This window comes from Leptonychotes weddellii, chromosome 2, assembly GCF_054177405.1.
Source record: "Leptonychotes weddellii isolate Sample4059 chromosome 2, ASM5417740v2, whole genome shotgun sequence".
NCBI classification, from domain to species: domain Eukaryota; kingdom Metazoa; phylum Chordata; class Mammalia; order Carnivora; family Phocidae; genus Leptonychotes; species Leptonychotes weddellii.
In genome coordinates, this window is record NC_138370.1 from 32,698,815 (window position 1) to 32,722,302 (window position 23,488).

A 23,488-nucleotide genomic window follows, 5' to 3' on the forward strand; every position below is an offset into this window, starting at 1 on the left:
AACATATGTCTACACAGGGAACTCTGTATTCTTTATCTGGAGTACGGTGGTGGCTACACTACTGAGCATGTGTGTCAAAACTCATGAAACTGTACACTTGTAATGGGCGAACTTTATTGTACATAAATTATACCTCAATAAAATGGACTATAAATAACACTGGCACATATAAATACGTGAGGTGATGGATGTATTCATTAACTAGATGGGAGGAAACCTTTTGCAATGTATATGTGTATAAAATCATCATGGTGTACACTTCAAATATCTTACAATTTTATTTGTCAGTTATACCTCAGTAAAGCTGAGGTAAAAAACCAATACAATACTGGTCATAAAAGGTAATATTCACTTTTGCTATTTTTCCCTTCCTTTATTGCTAGCATTGCCTTCCCCCACCCCCACCCCCAACCCCCTTAGGGTAAGTTATAAAAGTTAAATAGTTAAAAGGAAAAGAGAAGAGAAGAGAAAAGAGTAGCTTCCTTATTCAATGAAAGAAGGAACATTGCACTCAGACTCCGTAAAAGCAGCCAGTTTGACCAATTGAGCAAGGGCTCAGGGACAAGGTGTCACACCTTGTTTAAAACAATGGCATCAAGGGCGCCTGGGTGGCTCAGTTGGTTAAGCGACTGCTTTCGGCTCAGGTCATGATCCTGGAGTCCCGGGATCGAGTCCCACATCGGGTTCTCTGCTTGGCAGGGAGCCTGCTTCTCCCTCTGACCCTCCCCCCTCTCATGTGCTCTCTCTCTCTCATTCTCTCTGTCTCAAATAAATAAATAAAATCTTTTAAAATAAATAAATAAATAAATAAAACAATGGCATCAAGAAGCAAAGAGCAAACACAGATCAATGAGAGGATGTGGCTGACTTGGAATTGCAAATTCAAAGTTCCACAGAAAGGGACTCAGACACAACTCTTTCGAGGCCAGAGATGAAAGAGGAAGGCTTGCTGTGGGGACAGACTAGTGACCTCTCTTCCAACCAGGCACGTACTGTTTCCACAGAGAAAGAAAAGCAGGGCGTTCCTGTGGAGACAAGTCTTCAACCTCGCTTCTCAAGGATCTAAAAGGTGGAAACCCATTAATTAGCATTCAGGTTTAGGGCAAATATAAATACTTCAGCTGAAAATCACTCCTACGGAGGCCCACAGATTAAAGACAGTTTAAATCTGGACTTGTAGACACTTCATATACCAAAAGCTTCAAGGAGGTCAATTAAAATAAGAGTATAAGCAAACTATAAATAAAAGTGTCACCTACTCCAATACTGACTCTAAAATCAGTTCGGAAATGTTCTCTCTCATAAGCACAGCTGGAAGTTACTTAAACAGTTCTAAGTAGGAGCACTTATTTTTCATATGGGAAATGGTGCCTGTAAACGTGCCAGGCTGCGCCAGATGCATGGCAGTCCCAGGGCTCTGTCTTGAACAAGGGAGGGTATGGGTGGCTTTCTGACATTAACCTCACACGTCCAAGAAAATAAGCAAATAATTTTAAATGGGAACAAAGACTGATGTACAAAGATGTCATTTATTACGATCATTAAAAAAAGGAAACCATTTAACTATCCCCCAGACAGGAGGAAAGGCTAAGGAAACACTGATGACTTCTAAAGAAGAAATATTATATAGTAACTAAAATGATGTAACTTGAGGGTCGCCTGGGTGGCTCAGTGGGTTAAGCATCTGCCTTCGGCTCAGGTCATGATCCCAGGGTCCTGGGATTGAGCCCCGTGTCGGGCTCCCTGCTCAGTGGGGAGTCCGCTTCTCCCTCTGCCCCTCCCCCTGCTCGTGCTATCTCTCTCGCACTCTCTCTCTCTCAAATAAATAAAAAATAAAATAAAATAAAATGATGTAACTTGAGTTTTTCACGGCATTGGAACATAGTCTGCTAAGGGAAAAATCAGCATACAAATGGTGTGTGCCAAATGATCTCGACTGTGTTTGAGAATGCACCAGCAATGAGACTAAAGAAATATGCCCAAGGTTCAGAGTGGCTCCCTCTAGGTGCTCTTGACATTTTTCTATATTACCCAAAACTTCCTACCATGAGCAATTACTACTTTTAGCATCGGATAAACCCTTCAAAACACTACCGAGGAATGTACACTTTTTTGAGAAGTTAGGAATGTCTACCAAAATACGTTTCATTTTTGCAATAAACAAAATGAATTTATCATGAGTCTGTTTTCAGCCCAGGCCTCCCCGACAATTCTTCCTTCAAGCTTACGACCTACAACTTAAGAGGTAAATACATCTTCTATACTTTTTGTTGATCTTATCTTTGTTTTTCACTTTCAAGAACATCCCATTGTTCTGGCATCTGAGCATAGGATGGAAAGGTCGCTGCACAGTTCAGAGCCTTCTATCATATTCCCATCTACAGGATTCTAAAGCGCATCCTCAGTCACACCTGGTCCTCCTTTAGAATTCTCCCTTCATCTTTTCTATGCTTCTCTTGAGGACTGGCCATCAGAACCGAACTGTACCCAGAGAGTAAGAAAATGTCCTGCTGGTGCCAAGTACTCTGCAAGCCTGACTGAAACAGTTTTGAGGTTAATGCTTTCAAGAAACAACCTATAATTAGTCTCTTATTCCTTATTTTGGTTCACAGAATTAGAGAATCAGAGAACATTAGAGTTTGAAAAGACTTGAGAAGCATCTGGTCCAATTTTGGTCATCCTGAAGATGTGACTGCCATAACTGAAAGTAGAGGCAAGATGATTATTCCCTAGAGGTGCTATCCACTGACTGCACGGCGGGGGGTCGGGGGGGACTCAAAGGAGAGCAATGTAAGTGGTGCCCCTGGTCGGCCTTCACCAGGCCTTCGTAATGATACTAGCTCCTACTTGGGGAGTGGGAGGCAGGGACAACAGGGAAGGAGAAAAGGGTGAAAAAGAGAATGGGTTACAAAGAATGCCGCAGAGCCACGATCCTTGGAGATTTTCAAGGTCCCATCCAGCTCTCTTATTCTGTATCAACCAGAGACCACAGGACTAAGAAGAGGCAGTACAGCCTGCAACTGTGGACCACAGGACTGTGCTGTGGGGAGAGGAGTGGAAATTCTTGACCCTTTCTAAAACAATGCAGTCAATGGCCTTCATGAATTTATGGAATGTTGCACAAACTCATTTTGGTCCTCTACATAAAGCTTCTACTGCAGACCCTGCGGGCTCAGCCCCTCTGGACCCTGTTTCTTTTCCGGGCCTCATTCCTGCTGTATTAACTCTCCCTCCTGCATTTTTGTCATTCTGACATTTAAGTTTCTCTTTGGCTCATAAAGCATGTGTGTTATTTAGATGTCTTCCAGTAGCCTTTTGCTCTCTGGGAAGGCACTGGATGAATCCATTAAGTAAATAGGTTTTTAAAAGGATAAAGAAAGAAACAGCAAAAATAATAAAAAGGAGATAAAGTTAAAAGAATCACAACAATCTGGCCTGAAGAAGAGAAGATGGAGAAGGCTCTACAGTACCTAAGTGAAAAATAGTTTCTAAAAACTGAAAGACTGCCTCAGGACATGGAAGTGCCATTTCCTTAGAGATGTTCAAATGGAATCTAATGACTGAGCAATTATTTTCAGAAACTTTAGTTTGTTGTTTCTATTTTGTTTTTTATTTTTTTTAAAGATTTTATTTATTTATTTGGGGGGGGAAGGGGCAGAGGGAGAGGGACAAGCAAACTCACACTGAACACAGAGCCTGACCATGGGCTCAATCTCACAACCCTGAGATCACGACCTGAGCTAAAATCAAGAGTCAGGCACTTACCCGACTGAGCCACCCGGGCACCCCTAAAGATTTTATTTTTAAGTACTCTCTACACCCAACGTGGGGCTCGAACCTACAACCCCAATATCAAGAGTCACATGCTCTACCAACCGAGTCAGCCAGGTGCCCCTGCTCCTTCTATTTCGATTTTATAATTTGATGATTTCATGAAAAAGTTACTATAAGGAAATACATATCGGCCGGTCATTCTTGATCAAATTTGGAGATATGGCAAACAGTTTTTCATTGTAATAAGACTGCACTTGGAGAGGAAGAAAAAATTTCTAACTGAATGGCTTACTGCACACTGCAGTGCACTCCCATTAGAAATGTGGAATTAACCTGCATAGAGATTTTTCTTTTTCAGGATTAGGACCACCTTGCTGGAGTGCTGTAGGTACAATACTGCTTGGAAGCATGGATCAAGGATAGCTCGCCTTTATATATGTATTCCCATTCGAGCAGAGAAATGGCTTCTAAACATTTTTCCCTTTCTGTGTGCACTACAGATGGATTCCCCTCAGATAGTCTAATTTTTTTTCTTCAGTCATAACCAAAAATAGATTCATTTTCATGAGCAAATCACTTAGCATCATTTCTATCACATGGCAAACCTGGGAGCACTTGTTCCGATTCTGTGCCCTGAGTGTTGGACTGTTTGGCTAAGCTCCAAGAGCTATATTAGGAAAATACTTTCTCTTCAGCCACAGTTTAAAATGGAACTATGTATGTAAATAGATATCTTGGTTCTTACAGGTTTATTTGCTAATTTTGTTCTGATTCCAGTAGAAGCTCAACAGAAATATGAATGATACTTATAAAAGATTGATTCCTGATACTACTACATATTCTTTCTACTAACAGAACGTTAATATAAATAGGAGAGTTGATAGGTGGAGATTATTATCTTAACTATTTTCCATGCTCAACTTACAGCCCCATAGTTCTTGTTCTCATTCCAAAGGTTCTTAAGCAATAGTTCTTTGGCAGCAAAAAAAATCAAGAGGGAGCAAATGATTAAGTTGATTCAGTGAGACTTTTCCTCTTTGCAATATAGGAAAGTTGATTCAAGTGCTTCATCAGAAGTCAGCAAACTTGATTCAATTCCACCCAAATTAGTGGTATAAACAGTCTAAACAAGGCAGTAAGTCCAAAAAATTGTTCATCGGGTCAGGAAGTCAGGTGAAAATCTAGCACTTCGTATCTCTCACTGAGACAATTGAAATTGAAATGTTTTTACTAACTTAAGAAACCATAAGCATTTGCTTGATATCACCTTCAAAGAATGATGAAAATAGCAGTTTAAAAATATTAGAGAGATAAATTTTTTAAGATTTCTTTGAATATTATTTCCTGATTATGAGAGTGCTCCTGGTACTTAATTCCTTACAAATGATTGAGATAAACTTTCCTGGGCAAGTCACTTGTTCCCTTTGGCTCAGTGTTTCCTTTAGAAAACTTGGAGCTAGGGAGGATGCCTTGATGTGAGCATAGAGAGCTTTATTATAATAACTGGAAAGCAACTGGGTATAAGCTGCTCTTTAGTGGTGTTTGAAATCAGTTATGAGAATAAAGAATAAATATGTATTTATACAGTCTTTTGTCATTACCTAATTAATTACCTCTACTGGAGCTCTTGTGTGTGTGTGTGTTTGTATTTCAATTACTGTCTAGTGTCACTTCCTTTCAGCCTAGTGAACCTCTTTTAGTATTTCTTATAAGGCAGATCTGCTAGCAATGGATTCTGTTTTCATTTACTTGGAAATGTTTTTATTTTGCCTTCACTTTGAAAAGACAGTTTTTCAGGGCAGAGGACTCATCAGCACTTTAACATGGCCTCTACCACCATCTGGCCCCCACTGTTTCTCATGAGAAGTCAGGTATTAATCTTATTCCAGTTCCCCTAGAATTGAGTCAGTTCTCTCTTGCTGCTTTCCACATCTTCTTTTTGTCTTTCAAAATTTTGACTACATGTCTGGGTGTGGATCTCTTCATGCTTATCCTAATCAGTTTGTTAAGCATCTTGATGTGTAGCTTAGTGGTTTTCATCAAATTGGGAAGTTGTAAGTCATTATGTCTTTGAATATTTTTCTGCCTCTTTCTCTCTCTCTTCTATGTCTGGTACACTTAATGGTGACCTATATTTTTCTGAGATTCTGTGTATTCTTTGTCATTCTTTTTGTTCTTCAGACTGCATTATCTCTAAGGCTCTCTATTCAAGTTCGTGGATTCTTTCTTCTGACAACCCAAATCTACTGTTGATCCCTCTAGTGAGTTTTTCATTTTGTTATAGTTTTCAATTCCAGTATTCCTATGCTTAATTTTTTTAAGTTGTGGTAAAATAAACATAAAATTTACCATTTAACTACTTTTAGGTGTACAGTAGCATTAAGTACATTTGCGTTGTTACACAAACATCACAACTATCCATCAGCAAAACTCTTTTCACCTTAGAAAACTGAAACTCTGTACCCATTGAAGAGTAATTTCCATTCCCCTTCACCCCAATCCCTGGCAACCACCATTCTGTCTCTATGAGTTTGACTACTTTAAATACATCCATGTGAGTGAGATCAGTGTGTTTTTGTGACTGCCTTATTTCACTTGGCATAATGTCTTCAAAGTTCATCCATGCTGTAGCATGTGTCAAAATTTCCTTCCTTTTACAGGTTGAAAAATATTGCATTGTATGGCTTATACCACATTTTGTTTACGCATCCAGCGATGGACATTTGGGCTGCTTCTACTTTTTGGCTACTGTGAATAAGGCTATTAAAATGGGTATACAGGGGCGCCTGGGTGGCTCAGTCAGTTAAGCATCCAACTCTTGATTTAGGCTCAGGTCATGATCTCAGGGTTGTGAGACTGAGACCCATGTGGAGCTCTGTGCTGGGTGTGGAGCCTGCTTAAAATTCTCTCTCATCCTCTTCCGCTTCCCCTCCTCCTCTTTCTCTCCCTCTCTAAAAATAAATAAATAAATAGACAAATTAAATTAAATTAAATGGGTATACAAATTTATTTCCAAGTCTCTGCTGCTTTCAGTTCTTTTGGGTGTATGTGCAGAAGTGGAATTGCTGGGTCATGTGGTAATTTTGTTTTAATTTTTTGAGAAACTACTATACTGTTTCGCACAGCAGCCACACCATTTTATAGTCCCACAAAGGTGATAGCTCATAGTGGTTCTAATTTGCATTTCCACTAATGATGTTGAGGAGAATCTTCTCATGGGCTTGTTGGCTGTCCGTATGTCTTCTCTGGAGAAATGTCTATTCAAGTCCTCTGCCCATTTTTAAATTGAATTGCTCTTGGCTGTTGAGTTGTAGGAAAGAGTTCTTATACATTCTGATACTAACCCCTTATTAGATGAATGATTTATAAATATTTTCTCCCATTCCAAAGGTTGCCTTTTCATTCTGTGACTGTGTCCTTTGTTGTGCAGAAGCTTTTAATGTTGCTGTACTCCATTTTATCTATTTTCACTTCTATTGTTTGTGTTTTTGGTATCATATCTGCATTTGGTTCGTTATCATTTCTATCTCTAACTGATAGTTTCTATCTGATGATTCACTGCCACCGTACCTTTCTTTAATTCTTTAAGAATGGTTTCTTTTAATCTTTGAACATATTTATAATAGCTGCTTTAAGTCTTTGTCTGCTTTGTTCAATAGATGGGCCACCTCAAAAGCAGTCTTTATTGTTTATTTCTCCTATGTATCTGTCACAGTCTCCAATTTCTTTACTTTCTCATAATTTTTTGTTGAAAATTGGACATTTTAAATAACACATTGTAGCAACTCTGGTTACTGATATTTCCAGCCCCCAGAGGTTTTGCTGTTGGTATTTGTTTATTTGGCTGATCTAATTCTGTGAAGTCTACTTTCCACACAGTATACAGCTGTTGATGTCCCTGCTCATATTTTTTCCTCCTTGTTTTCACATTTTAGTCTGGCTAAGAATCACCCATAAGCCACTTAACTGGTCAAAGACTGTGCATAAGCCCCCTTAAGTAGTTAGATTTTCACCCTTTACCAAATGGTTGCATATGGAACTTAGAGATTACTTTCATAGTTTAGGAAGTAAAGGATGGAGGGAAGGTCTGAATGCAAAGGGGCAGCACAAAGGTAACCTCTGGGGAGTTCTAATTATTATTTATCCTGTATGTGCTGGTGGTCACAAAACCCTGAGTGTATGTAAAAACTCACAGAACTACAGTGTCACCAGAAAAAGTAAATTTTACTATATATAATTTTTGTTGAAGTGGTCATGATTTGCCTTTAAAAAAAGATACTTCTATACCTGTATTGCTCTCACATAGTTGGATCCAATTAGGACATTTGAGTTCTTAGAAGTTCACTACTTAATATTTAATGAGGAGATAGAAAACAAAATCTTTCTCATTATACTATTGCCAATTGAGGGTCATTTCCTCTCAGAATGCAATAAAATAAAAATTCAACTTTAAAAAATGTGTCATTATAATACTTAATAGTTCTTATGACAATGTCAAGTTTCTATCCCTGATCAGAAGTTTCTTCTGGATTAAGCTTTAAGTCATTTTTCTTCAAATAAAAATTCGGGATTATTTAATTGTTACTGACAGGTCTCGCAGAGCCTGAAGACACTGTGATTTAAAGATCAAGGAAAAACCAAAAAAATGTAAACAAAAGGAGAGATGGCAAAAATCAGGTCTGACAGAAAGAGGTGCTTGGCTGGACACTCTACCCTCTAGGTTCCTAGGGATACTGAACTCTGCATAGTAGGCTGAGGCAGAAAGTGACAGAACATCCCAGCAATTCTCTCTTCCTGCTCTAGCTGCCAATTTAACTTCAAGTCTTAAGCAATCACTTCTTTTTAAAACCTTTATAATATTAGATAAGCTCATCTGTAACTCCCAACCACCTCACTATGCTGAGTGCACTCATATCCTCCTACTTTGGCTTTAATTTTTAAAGGCAAAAACAAACAAAACAAAGAAATGAATGAACAAATGAACAAATAAAAAGGAAGAAAATAAACTCACTCTAAATCTTTAAGCTGAGATCCAGTCTCCTCTTGCTCTTCCAAAAGCCACCCTTTCTCTTGACAGCAACCAGAGAGGTTTTCTACCTTTTCTAACTTGGTCTAGAGTCTCAGACTCTCAGAATATAGTCTAGAAATATTTTTATCTGTTCTATCACTTTTAAAAAAGCTGTTCTCTTTCTTCCTTTGAGCCACTCAACCTGCAAGGCATTCTATCGATCAGGCTGTAAGCACCTATTTCATTCCTCCTTGATACACATGTGGCGTGTCACACATCTGTGCCGGCCGCTGTTGGACATGCCACTGTGGGGATCACAAATCTCACTGGCAGCAGTACTCAATCCACTGCGTGTCTGACTATTGGGGTTAAATCGTTCCCCAACATCTCTTTCTCCCCTCCCCTCCCCAGAAGAAATGAAGATAAACCCATGTGGGATGTGTCTTTACTTTCCCGAAGAGCCAACAGTGCAGAGAGGAATGACACGATTATTCCTATCTTCTAACTGCAGGAGAGAGAGACACAAGATGATAAAGAAATACAGGAGAGGATGACAAGAGGGGCACTCCTTATAACGATCAAAAATGGTAAGAAGGAAACTTGAAAAACCAGCTTTCTTAGTTCCAAGTATCGCAGGAAATACTCTTCTATGAGTAACAAAGGTCGTGCAACAAAGGCTAGGCCAAAACATGGTAGTACATACATGCTACTAGATTTCTTGTGGTTTCTCGAGGCACCTGGTTTCAGTTTTGGGTATCAGTCCTGTTGACGGTGGATTCAATACAGTCTCAATCTAAATCTCTGTCCCCAAGTAAACCTGGTGACAGATTCTATTCATTTAGGACCAGACTTAGGAAGACACTTCAAAGAGAGACCCTTTAAATAACCATCAAAAGTACTTATTCTCACACGTTAACCACAAAAACGGGCTAAAAGGGAGGGCTACTGTTTTTGCTCACGATTTTCTTAAATCAACTGCCACCAGTACCAAATAGTTACCCCAAATAACCTTCTGATTAAGGCCAGAAGAACATCCTAGCAGCATTTGGCAGAAATAATTGAGGGAGCCAGTACTCTCTTAAAGTGCTATCACTTTTAATAAACACTGGTGAGATACACTTTGATACTGCAAAGAGAAGTGCTTTGGAAATACTAGCTAGGTGACTTGTTCTTTCCATCAACCCTCATCACTGTCACTCAAAATATTCTCTTGAGCTCTACAATATATGGGTCCACCATTCACTACTTTATAGCTAAGATCAAGAATGATGGTCCCTTATAAAATTTAAATGGATAATCCTAACACAAAGCATTATTTTAATGACTTAAAAATATGCTGGATTCCCCAGCTCCCTTCCTTTAAATAATAATACTGAACCTGAGATCCTATTCAATTTGAGGTCATAATAGAGTTCACTGAACATCCACAGCCATAAGTAGTGAAAGCAGACCCTTGGGGAATACCTCTTATGCTACAGAATTCACAGAATTACCCTTTGTCAATAACTGCCACCCATCAGTTTGTGTGGGCCTCTTCCTAAGAACCAAGGTCTCAAGTCTCTGCCTTAAAAATAAGTCAAAATTTTCCCATTATAAAAATAATACACACTCATATAAAAATATGGTAAAAACACAAGAAAGTAAAACAAGGAAAAATGCTCCTAGCTTACCACTGAAAAATAACCATTGTTTTGTGTACATTTTGGTGTACTAGTTTTATCCACCCGAGGACACATTACTTACGTAAGGCACTGGGAGGCCACTGCCAAATTAAATAAAATATAAAAGTCAAAATCAAAATGAATTATAATAGCTGTGTTTTGAAAAGGAAGTTTTTCATTATTACATAATACATGCTCATTGAAAAAAAAATCTTACATATAGGTAGCCAAAAAGAAGGGGGGAAAACATCATACATCAGCTCACCTCCTTGAGATAACCATTGCTTAATTTGGTGCACAGCATTCTTTTTTCATTTACATATAAGTACCTTCCTTTTAAAAAAGAAAATGAAGCCATTAGGCCATTAAAAAAATGCCTTCCATTTGGAAAATGGTTATACCTATGTATTTGTAACCTGCAAGTTTCACTCATTACAGATGGAACATCATCATTTAAATCACTGCACAGAGTTGCATTATGTGGCAACAACATAAATTATTTAACTAGTACCTTATTAGGTTGTTTCTGGGGATGTTTTATTGAATCATTAGGTCAGTAATTCTTCAGTAGTCTAATAATAAGCAAAGGAGCTTTTCCCCCTCCTTTCTCTTCAAGTTTAATTTTTTTGGACTGAACAACTATAATAAAAAAGGTTTAGCCCAAGCCACTTACCCACTCTCATTTTTTTTATTTTTAAGATTTTTTATTTATTTATTTGACAGAGAGAGAGACAGCGAGAGAGGGAACACAAGCAGGGGGAGTGGGAGCAGGAGAAGCAGTCTTCCCGTTGAGCAGGGAACCTGATGCGGGACTTGATCCCAGGACCCTGGGATCATGACCTGAGCCGAAGGCAGACGCTTAAGCCAAAGGCAGACGCTTAATGACTGAGCCACCCAGGCGCCCTCCGACCCACTCTCATTTTGAATGAAACATATGTGGACTATATATAAGCTTGATTTTAAAACCAAAATTATTTTTGCCAGGCTGAAATACCAAAGGGGATGACTTTAATTTTTCTTTGTATAGAAATGAAAATAGCCTGTTGCCTGCTCTCAGTAGGAACCAAACCGACCAAACCTTTGAATTTTCTATTGGATTTATAGTTATTGAGAGTTCGCCGGTTTTAAAGAGAACATTTTATATTCAGATGAATTCAGGGTGTTAAGAATCAGCTTTCTCTGTCCTCTTGATTGGTGAAATATGGCTATCTTATCAGTGCGCAACCGGGATTCACAGGATTTCATACACTCTGTAAATCGACACAGAAGGAGAAATGACAGTGCGTGCAGCTTCACGTCCGGGAGGTCAGTGTTTTCAAACACAGGCCGGTCCGCAGATTGGGCAACATTGCTATATACACTTGCCACCTTTACCCCTCTGTCTCCCATGACAAGGCAAACTGGAGTTTGAGCCAGGCTGCCCTCACTTGTCTTTTCTCACTTCAAGGAACTTTTAATACTCTGCAAATGTGTAATTAACTATAGCCATAAGAGCCAAGCATTCTACCTAACCCGTTTTTAAGTGCTAAAATATGAGCGCACAGTATCCTCGCCAAGGCAGACCATGTCTTCTTTGGAGACAGCCCTGTGCCACTTGGGTGACACTTTAAGCAGCACTGGCAAAACACGTCCTCGGAGAATGCTTTGTCGTGACCCCAAAAAGCTTTTATGGTACAGAATGCTATACAAAGTATAACAAATAGACACACTCTCAGTAGTTTGTGTTTTCAACCCAAGACAATTCCATCAGGCAAAAGCACAAAGAGTAGAGGGACTTGGAGGAGGAGTAACTATTTTGATTGGGAAGAGAAAGAACTGCCACCTTCCTAACTCGAGCTAATTTATTACACAGGGGAGGGCAGAGCGCCTGTGGCCTTTAACATTTCTACTCCATAACTAACCATTCAATTGCACTAAGTGTCTAGCACGTGTACCACTGACTGCTGCAGATCTAAAAACGTCAAGATGAAACAGGTCACTATCCTTCACCACTAGCAGAGACCCTCCAAACTGCTAACATACCCCTACACCCAGGGCATCAGATGGAACGCCCCATGGCAGGGACGAGGAATGGCATTCCCACAGGTGATACAAGAGCTCACCGACAAAGTTCTCCTGCTGCAGAAGGGACAGAGTTGGGAAAATGGGGTACAGTCAAAGTTCCCCGATAGCCACCTATCTTCTGACACAGGCTTCATGAAGAAAGTGACCAATCCAGCCAGCAGTCTGTGACACAAAATGATCACCAGCTAACATTCCTTGTTTTGACCTCTGCCCAAATTCCCCTTCAGGTGGCTGTAAAAAAGTCCCATGGGGGGCAGGGAGTCTACTGAATAACACTGGGATATTATCTGATAATACAACAGTACCATCACATTTTCTCATTTGATTCTCATTTGAAATGGGCACTGTCTTAACTACTGAGTTCAGAAAAGTAATTGCAAAATTTTCCTGGTTAATTATTAATCTTCGCTAAGTGACAGAGGAAATCCAGACCAAAGTCAGGGCTAGAAGGGACTTTGAGGGGTCATTTATCTCTAGACTTCAGAAAGAATATCGAAAACATCAGAAACAAATACAGACCCAATTTTTAGGTAACTTCCAGAAAAAGGCTTACATTTTCCAGTATTCAAATTCTCCATTTTTTTAAAACCTTGCCTTATATGTCATCTAGTGGTCCCACATTAGTGTGTATCAGAATCACTTGTGGGGCTTGTCAAAACAGAGATTGCTGGGCCCCATCTCCTCAGTTGCTGAATCCACAGATCTTGGGTGAGGCCTGAGAAGGTGCATTTCTCACAAGATCCCAGGTGGTGCTGATGCTGAGAGAACCAGCACTGCCCTGTGAGGACCACGGTTCTAACCTAAACTTTGCTGGACTGAACCCTTATATTCTCAATGGAAATAGATACTAGTGGGTCATCATTCCTTGGTTCTGAGGCATATACTTACTTCCCTAACAATTCAAGAGTCCCCTGGTCATTTTTTTCCCTCCAGGCTAAATAATAGAAGTTTCCTAACATCTTATTATAGATATCATTTTTCAACCCTTTAACCATTTTGTGAGGTTCTTTGTTGAGTCTTCTCCAAGTCTCTTAGTTGTAGAGCCATGAACTAGACCCAGAACCTTAGTCAGAGACTGGCTGAGGTTGCCTGTAAAGGGGAAAATGACTCACAGATTCATACAGTATATTCCTATTTATTAATCTCCAATACCCGAAGCTTGTCTTACTAGCTCCCTTCTGATTCATGTTCTTCTGACTCCTTTATGAGTTGCAGTAATGCTTAGGTGACCTTCGTAATGCCTTTCTTCTGAGAAGCTCAAAGCACTTCTCTAATTCAACAGGTGACTCAACATCCTAACCCAGTGCAGGGTTAAGGAACTAGTTTTGACAAGTGCTTATCAGTTCAGGAGGAGAGAGAAAATCTGGAACACAAATTCAGATTTCTATCCAAATACCATTACCATTATATTGGGAAAGATGCTTCTTACATTTATTGGACTTTATAAGACACTAAGTTTACCTCCTCCACATAATAAGCGTTCCAGGTGCAGAGAAACTAGTGAATCTCCTCCCTTTTGTGGGGAATTCTAACAGGGCACTGGCGTTGGGGATCTGGTTGCTGGGGTCAGTCTCATCTATCTCCATCACTTCCCCAGCTGTTGGAAGAGAAAGGGAAGGAGCACCCTGGGGGGCAATGTAGTTTGTCCTGTTTGGCAAAAGCCCAGACAATCTGAAAACTACCCCACAAGCTTCCTCCAACCCTCCCCACTCCATTTTGTTTTCCTTTTCTTCCCTTTCATATTCTGGTTTCTGCCAGTTTACTTAGTGTGTGATGTCGGGGGCCCAGTCTCTGTGTACTGCCTAATTTCAGCATGTGAGTCCTTTGCAAGTAGGAACTATGCTGTCTTTGTGCATTGTATGTGCTCTGGGGGTGCTTAACACATGCTAAATAATAACAGCAGTGCCAGTATTTCTAGGAGAAATCAGAATTCCAGCAGAGGGTCCAATCCTATTACCATCTATTTGTATACAAGACAGGCAGAGCTCAAGGCATCCCTCTGTGCACTGTTCCTTTCATTTTAGATAAAAGAGTTGAAATTCAGTATAACAAAGCCTATTACTACAAAATTTCCTTTCCCTTTTTATTTTTTTTTTAAGATTTTATTTATTTATTTGAGAGAGAGAGAGAGAATGAGAGAGCACAAGCAGTGGAGAGGGAGAACCAGGCTGCACATGGAGCAGGGAGCCCGATGTAGGGCTTGATCCGAGGACTCTGGGATCATGACTCGAGCTGAAGGCAGCCACTTAAAAGACTGAGCCACCCAGGAACCCCCAAAATTTCCTTTTTAAAGAGAACATTCTAGAGATGTGATCACCGTGCACCTGCATTCAGCTCCAAACCAAAAGACAACCTGTTAGATAATGTAAGTTCCCATATAACCCCACAGTCCAGTTACCTATTAAAAACTTCATGTGAATGATGAGGACCCCCCAAAAAAGATTCTTGCTTCCCTGAAAAATCTCTCAAAGCTTCAGAGCAGAAGGCTAATTCTCTAGGAATAGAGAAACATTAAAATAAATCTATTGCAAGCAGGAGCTACTCTGTCAGAGCCTCTGGGTCTATAACTATTTTAAGAGGCAGAGGGCTAGGAAGAGAGGGCAGGCCGCCGGGGAAAGCAGCTTAAACAGGACTGGAGGACAGAAATGCACAAAGCCAACTGCAGGGAGGGTGACGATGATGGGAGGTGTGGGTGTGCACAGCACATACGCGGAACCGTGGGTTGCTGGGCTCTTTCCGCAGGCCCCACAGTTGCCTGGGCTGCTCAGCATCTGGACCCCCCCACTTGTGACCCTGAACTGAGCTCATCGTGATGGGTCATGCCCAAGGTCCTAACTAGTCAACAGAGACTCTACTAATGAGGGAACCATAACCAGTACCACTTCATCAGGCACACAAGATAAGAAGGAGTGAAGAGAATCACCGCCCCAGCAAACGCAAGAATTCCCACACTGACACATCATTAAAATGATCTCCTCTTTCATTCACCTATATCAGGCTCTCACAGCACATAAATCACTAAAAGGGACACTCTGAAAGTGTTTATGAGCATTTTAGCAACTCCTCCTAGAAGAACACACGCTTCCTCTAGTAAAAATACCTATGGAAGCGTCTTTCTGTTAAATTTTAAAAATGGATACATTTTGAACAGACTTTCTTCTCCACAGGACTAATCGACAGCAGAGCCAATGAATAACAGCTTGAAAACCATCGAGTACCAACTACGGTGCACTTTTACAAACACTCCACTGAGATGCTCATGGCGCCTCGTTGACAATTAAAAGTAAGAATAAGACCCCGTTTACTTTCTTCCGATGGAAGTGTGTATCATGAAGCAAATACTGGAACAAAGTCCCTTTTACCACTCAAGATGTATCACAGACTTTTCTGTTATAAATACAATGAATCTGGACTGTAAATTTCTCTTCTGCTCAACAAAAAACTTAAGTTTTAAGAGGAGTTGCTTTCTAAAAATAGGTCAAGAACTCAGTTCTGTTTTTCCCTTCTTACATTCTTTTCCTACTAAATGTACCACTGAAACATTTCCTTTCATTGTTGACACCTTAGGTCATTTGGATTTAAAATCAGACAATACATAATAACAAAGAAGTCTTTGAATAAAGCTTGCAAAATGGGAAAATGGCATTTGAGGGAATGCCTCCCTCCTTGCTCACAGAGTTGATAAGGACAGGATGCCTGGGGAGCAGCTACTACATGACCTATTAGAATTGTTTCAGTAAAACCAATATTCCTACAGGGGATAAAATGTATGTGTTACCTGATTTAAAAAATGTCCTGCCTGGTTCTCTGTTATAAGCATGTTGTTTGGCATGAAGTCAGGTGTACTCTGAATTAAAACACACCTCAAACTAAGCAAGGTGCTTCATATTTTATTAATAATACTCGATATTAAGATCTTTAGTTTTCTTTAGTCTAAATTTAAGTTGGCAATGACTTGTTAAATTAAGAGCAGTTAAGATTTAAAAATTTCATGACCTTTGGTTAATTCTGATAACTAACTCCATCTTCCAGAGGATGCTTTCAATTAATTTGTAAAGCCTTCCTCCTGAATTTATTTTTTTAAGTACTTCTCTCTAGGAGTACATGGGTCTATTTTTAAACACAAAATCTTCTTAAAAAAATAAAAACCGTCCATCTATACATTTTACAAAGTTACATATGACACTCCCATTATTTCTGTATATAAACTTGTAGCTCACAGTAAGTATAACAGGAATCCACTTTTAACTTTTTTTTTCCTAAGAGTTAGGTTACCATAGAAATAAAGCTCAATGAGACAACCATTCCATTAGTCAAATATTTTAACAGATAAAATAAGAAATAATCTACAGACTGTTTCTGCAAAGACAAAACAGTAAGAATCAAATACTCTCTCTCGGGAAAACCAAAAAAGGCAGGTTTCTTGCAGTAGGATACATGTAAAGAAAACCTTTGCCACCATTCTTAGAATCCTCTGAAATCCCCACCCCAAAGTTTCCAGTTTTCCCAAGAGATAAAAAATTACTATAGGAAGATTTAAGGAGAAAAGAACAAAGAGAAATCCTAAAAAACCACTCACTACTTACAAGCACTTTCAAAGGAAACCTGAGCCGCAATTCTTCAGAAGACTGCTCTCCCGACCATAAACACAATCTGAAGTCTAAAATAGATATCCTATCACATTAGGCCGAGAAGTCACATTTCAGCTTACTAACTTCTACTTGGGTGAACAGTTTTACAACTCATCGAACAAACCCTGGCTAAAATTAACCGCACCGGCGCCACAGGCAGGAACTCGCTGATTTGCATCATGCGTGCCGGGATTTATTCACTAGGACAACATCGGTGTCCTCTTAATGGGAAATTTGGCCAAGGGGCGTGCTCTGCTGAACAATACATAGCATCATGATTATGCTAATTACTGAATTCAGTCCAATAATACTAACTTCTTTTAAGATGTTTTCGCAAGTACTGACAAAGAGAAAGCATAAGCTCTTTTTCGCGACAGGCGTTCACTTGAGTTTTAAGCACATTCAAATCAGACAGAACTTTGACAACAAGGTGGCAGTGCTGTTTGCTCCTCACAAGGAAAAGCAGAGTAAAAGGACATGCTGTCAGATTCCTTAAACAGTGTGATTAGATGCGGTACGATGTGAAATTAAATAGGCATCAAATATACATACTAAGAAGTCTATCAACAAGTACCCTTCAATGAAAGCTTTTTTTCTTGATACAGAATGAGCTCATATCACTTACTTGCTTTGTCTTCTGCACCTCCCAAGGAGTTGCTATGAGGACACAGGTTCACTGATAAATTAGAACCGAGAACAAACATCTCAAATATTTAAAAAAGGCCATCGTCCTTGGCAAGAAGCATTTTGAAATGCATTTAACTGCCTGGGTGGCTGGAACTGGTAAATGGTCCCCTCTAGGTGACCGACCATCTATAAGGCATGTTGAAACTCAAGTTAACAGCTGAAGACCCCAAGCATACATCTGACATTCAAGAGAAAATTAGAAGTAACATAGAACTTTCTTTAAAATATATACACTTCCTTAATAAGTACAGTTTATATCAAAGCCACAGAACTGCTTAACATCTACTCAAGATGGTTAAGATTAGTTTGTTTTAGACATTTGAGTTCTGATGACATACTTTGGTCTGACTGGTCACTTTATGAAAGATATCAAAACACAATCAAACATCAATCAAATCTCCAAACACCTCTGGGAGATATTATCCCCCTCCCCTCCTTTTTTAATTTTTTTATTTTTATTTATTTATTTATTTATTTTTTAAAAGATTTTATTTATTTATTTGAGAGAGAGAGAGAGTGAGAGAGACAGCACATGAGAGGGGGGAGGGTCAGAGGGAGAAGCAGGCTCCCTGCCGAGCAGGGAGCCCGATGCGGGACTCGATCCCGGGACTCCAGGATCATGACCTGAGCCGAAGGCAGTCGCTTAACCAACTGAGCCACACAGGCACCCCCTCCCCTCCTTTTTTTAAACAAATGGGTAAAACAGGGAAATTCAGTGACTTGTCCAAAGTTTCACTCTGAATCAACACTGGATTATTCCATCCCCCTCCTAACCTCTCTAGGACACGTCTTCCATATTAACCATTTAGCTATAATCCTAGAGGTCTTTTCAGAGCTGTTTGTTTTCCTGATTTTAAAATGTTGTGTCAGTTTAGAATTCAAAAGATTTTTTTCCTACTCAACTCCCAAACCCCAGGTCTGTGCTCCAGGGGCTGGCTCACTCCTTGACTCTCTGTCACAGGCAGGTATTCCATAACATGGATCCTTAAGACCTGACTGTGCCCTTAGGAAGCACTATCCACCTATGGCACAAACACCCAAAGTGGTAAACAGGTTGATTCCCATCGGCATGAGCTGGTAACCACCAGCACAGACCCCCTCTCCAGGCTGTTCACAGAAACTGCTAGCTGCTAGTCTGGGATTCCAGCCCTGCTGCCCAGCTGTAGGCTGTGCTTGCTCCACCCCCACGAGATGGTAGCTGATGTGCACTCACCACCATCCAAGCCAAAGTCACTGGAGGTGCGCAATTTCCCACTCCATGCCAAAGGGAAACAAGTTGGCACTAATCAAAGATGACTAACCTCAGATCAATATAATTCTTAGTGATCCACAGCAATTCTGGAATCCTTGATGCCAAAAGAGGATGTTGTGAGGCTATTTTTGACACAATTATTCTTAACCTGATTATGTCACAGTTCGGAGCTAAAACATGATTTCTTCTCTAACCCAGAAAGAAAAAGCAAATACACCAAGTTTACTTAGGCACTGGAGTTTGCACCACAAAGGAACAATATGATGAATCCTACATCCATTATATGGAAGGCAGAGAACGCTGAGCAGTTTTCCAGTTTCTCACGTATCAAATATGCTGAGTGTGACTCCACTGTTTCTTTCAACAGTGGCCACACCTGTTCCAAAATGGAAGAACCCAGACATTCCAAAGAAAATAGTGTATAGGGGCGCCTGGGTGGCTCAGTCGTTGGGCGTCTGCCTTCGGCTCAGGTCATGATCCCAGGGTCCTGGGATCGAGCCCCGCATCGGGCTCCCTGCTCGGCGGGAGGCCTGCTTCTCCCTCTCCCACTCCCCCTGCTTGTGTTCCCTCTCTCGCTGTGTCTCTCTCTGTCAAATGAATAAATAAAATCTTTAAAAAAAAAAAAAAAAAAAAAAAAAAAAGAAAATAGTGTATACCCCAATTTACATTAGTCACTCTGCTGCTTCCTTTTCATTAGTGAAAATAATTTAAGAGTCAACTGTACTTTTGTTCCAGGCATACTTATGACAGTAGAGAAAAATCTGTGTGCATTATTAAAAGCAAGGTAAATTCACCCCATTCATTCTCCTGAATTTTTGGTGGTGGGGGAGGCAGGAGAGGAGGCAGCGTTATGTGAGTGGAAGATGGTGATCTATGGGATCTTTAGTGCAACAGATCCATGCAATTGAAACAAAAACAAAAACAACTGTTTTTATGAACTTGCATTAATGAATTCACCTGGATATCGACCCTCTAGAGTAGCCACATACATAATTTTAAATTTTCTCATAGTAAGGTTAAAAAAGTGAAAATAACAGGGAAAATTAATTTTAATAACATATTTTATTGAACTCAGTGTATCTTGGATATATTCATGAATATTTTATATTCAACATGAAGTGAATATAAAAATGACTAATGAGCTAGTGGGAGAAAAGGAAAGCTGAGGAAAGGTGAAGACGAGAGACAGCCTGAAAGGGGAAGAAAAATGATCTAGAAAGGAGAAAAGACCAAAGGAGGACAAATAGACCAAAAGGAGGGAGAAGAAAAGAATTCCTCCCCAGGTATGGAATTCAGTTATAAAATCACATAGCAGATACTGGAATGCTCCCACGTGGGGCTAGGTGCTGCTGGTACAGAGAGGAGAGACAAGGGCTCCATGTTCTAGAAGCTCACACTCTGGTGAGAAGGACAGACCCACCCAGGCAAACACAACGTTCCGGTGAGTATGAAGAGACAGTTATGTGCACTGTGCTCTGGCAGCCACATCGGGGTAAGAGTTGGGGAGAGGAGCAGTTGATTTTTTAAATGAAGGTTATCTTCTAACGACATTTTAAATATATGTTCCAGAATATCTCAGGATTCTAAATTTTACTTTGGAACCTTAGAAGAGTCATGGTGACATGATGGAGGGATCAGTTATTCCGAAAGATTTAAAAATTACATCTGGAACCAACAGTAATATTTCTATTCTGAGCTTTTATCATCTTCAAGTTAAACATGGTTATTTGGTCCAACTAGTGAGGTTGTAGGGTAGGGAGAGTAGAAAGGGAAAAAAACCCCTCCTGTTTTTCCATCGTTCCCAGTTTTTCAAGGGTGACATAAAATACTCAAAGGCTTCATGCTGGAAAAAAACACAATCAACCCACTAGTAAGCAACTCTTCTTCGGATGTAGCTATGGAATCAGAAAGACCTGGGTTCAAAATGTAGCCTCTCACCGGCCAGCTACATGACCTCTGCGAGTCTGCTTTCTCTCCTGTAAAACAGGGATAATAATGCCAACAGATAGGGCCAGTGTCCGAGCTCTCCGAGATGCCACACCACACCAGCACACGGGAGCTCTCACTAAGTGGCCGTAGCCATTATGATCATACCCCTTCTATCATCGGTGTGGTCCTCACTGAAGACCAATTTGGGATATTTACTGAGGGAGGAAGAAAGGCTCCCCACTTTTATAGCTCAAAGCTTCAAAAAATAAAAAGCCGAAAGGGGCTTCAAATGATTATGAAGTATTTCAGGGGAACCTAGGGTCTATAAACTATCTCTCTGAAAACTCTGTAGCTTTGATAGCCTGCTCATTTTTTCTCTATTTTATCACCTCACGTTGCTGGCCTAAGGTTGCATCAGAATTTAGGAACACTGACTAAATAAGTACCTATGAATTCCATATCTTGGCAGCCCATTGCAGTAATGACCCCCTATTTATTCCTGCTTCCCTGCATCTACCCTTGGGTAGTCCCTTTCCACACTGACTCTGATTTGGCCAGGACAAGGGCAAACTTGAAAAGTGCTGACCCACTGGGGCTTGCTTGCCCTCTCTTGCTGCACTGTGGAACCCCAAGAATGCCACCTGAAGAAGCCCTGGCTAGCCTACTGAGGATGAGAAGACCACATGGAGCAAAGATGCACCATCTGCTGCCGAGGCCCCCACACCGGCCAGCATGACGACCACAGGACATGTGAGGGAGGCCATCCTAGACCATGTGGCCCCGGCCAAGCTGCCTGCTGACTGCAGAGACCAGCCAGGCTAGCCCAAACCAAAAGAACCACCCAGGTGACCTACAGAATTGTAAGACATAACATATGCTTATTTTTCTAAGTCACTAGTATTAGGTGATTTGTTACACAGCAAAATCTCACTGATACACATATCTTCAAAAAGTCTGTAACATTCCATCCCTGTATCTCCAAATTAAACCTTTTAAGACTAATTGATGTCTGTTATTCTTAAAATTCACAATTCTGATTACTGTATTTACTTTATCAAATCAACTATTATGTTAATCAAACTAAAATGAAACAGTGATATGGTATGATTATAAAATTGCTAAAATCAGAAGTTCTCTATTTATTCTATCCTATAATTTGAAACAAATATATGGGGCCTTCAATGCTACAACTATACATATATGCTAAGGAGATGATTCTTTCATCCTAGGCTTCAGAGTGATTATATTGGCACAGTTCATAGCTATTCAATCTGTCAAAATACTTTAAAAATGGATTAGAGTACCAATTTACCCACACATGAACAGAAAAATCTAACTCCAAAAGAGCATTCTTTTTTTTGTAAGCTAAAAATAAAAAAGTAAATAAATAAGTAAGTAAAAGACACGCATAGTAGCAAACTCTTAAAGACAATTCTTTTTAGAAACCTTGGTAAGGAGCGCCTGGGTGGCTCAGTCATTAAACGTCTGCCTTCGGCTCAGGTCATGATCCCAGGGTCCTGGGATCGAGCCCCGCATCCCGCTCCCTGCTCAGCGGGAAGCCTGCTTCTCCCTCTCCTACTCCCCCTGCTTGTGTTCCTGCTCTTGCTATCTCTCTCTGTCAAATAAATAAATAAAATCTTTTAAAAAAAATAAAATAAAAATAAAAACCTTGGTAAGTAGTTAATTCAGCATGCTTTATTATTTTTTTTAAGATTTATTTATATTTGAGAAAGTGCGCACACGCCCACAAGCCTGAGCGGGGGCGGGAAGGGGGGGGAGGCACAGAGGGAGAGGGAGAGAATCCTCAACCAGACTCCTCACTGAGCGCAGAACCCAGAAGCAGGGCTTGATCCCAGGACCCCGAGATCATAACCTGATCTGAAATCGAGTCAGACGCTCAACCGACTGAGCCACCCAGGTGCCCCTATTCATTTATAACATAATTTATATCAGGACTGTGAATATAAAGGCAGTATTATTACTGCTGTTGTTTGAATACTTATTTTAACATAGTTGATTTATTTTTAAAGATTTTATTTATTTATTTGACAGAGAAAGACACAGCGAGAGAGGGAACACAAGCAGGGGGAGCAGAAGAGGGAGAAGCAGGCTTCCCACTGAGCAGAGAGCCCGATGCAGGGGCTCGATCCCAGAACCCTGGGATCATGACCTGAGCCAAAGGCAGACGCTTAACGACTGAGCCACCCAGGCGCCCCATTAACATAGTTGATTTTTTAAAGTATCTTAGAATAATGCTGGGAAATTTTACCCTCTGCATACATTCCTAATGGTCACCCGTTTAACAAACATTTGTTGAACAGCTGGTTCCTGCCATCATGAAACTCCCAAGCCTCTGCAACATTTGTATAAATGGCAGGATGCCCATGACTATAGCACAAAATAGTGTGAATGACAGTTCTGCCTTCAAGAGGCTTATCATCTGGTATGAGATATGATAGTAAATATAAACCTTCTACATAGA

The 23,488-nt window shown here is 40.2% G+C and overlaps 1 protein-coding gene across 9 annotated transcripts in view; it reads right to left on the minus strand.

The window, feature by feature from the left end:
* SLC20A2 (solute carrier family 20 member 2) overlaps positions 1–23,488 on the minus strand; it is a 102,042-nt gene that overhangs the window by 51,196 nt on the left and 27,358 nt on the right. For 3 of the 9 annotated variants that reach the window (XM_081809636.1, XM_081809613.1, XM_081809619.1), the window contains exon 1: positions 17,094–17,689. The exons of 4 other annotated variants lie outside the window; for them this stretch is intronic. The gene's annotated coding sequence lies outside the window, so the exon portion shown is untranslated. Of the gene's footprint in view, positions 1–17,093; positions 17,697–23,488 lie in introns of those variants that run through there. 2 more of the 9 variants (XM_081809640.1, XM_081809644.1) reach the window with 2 other exon arrangements.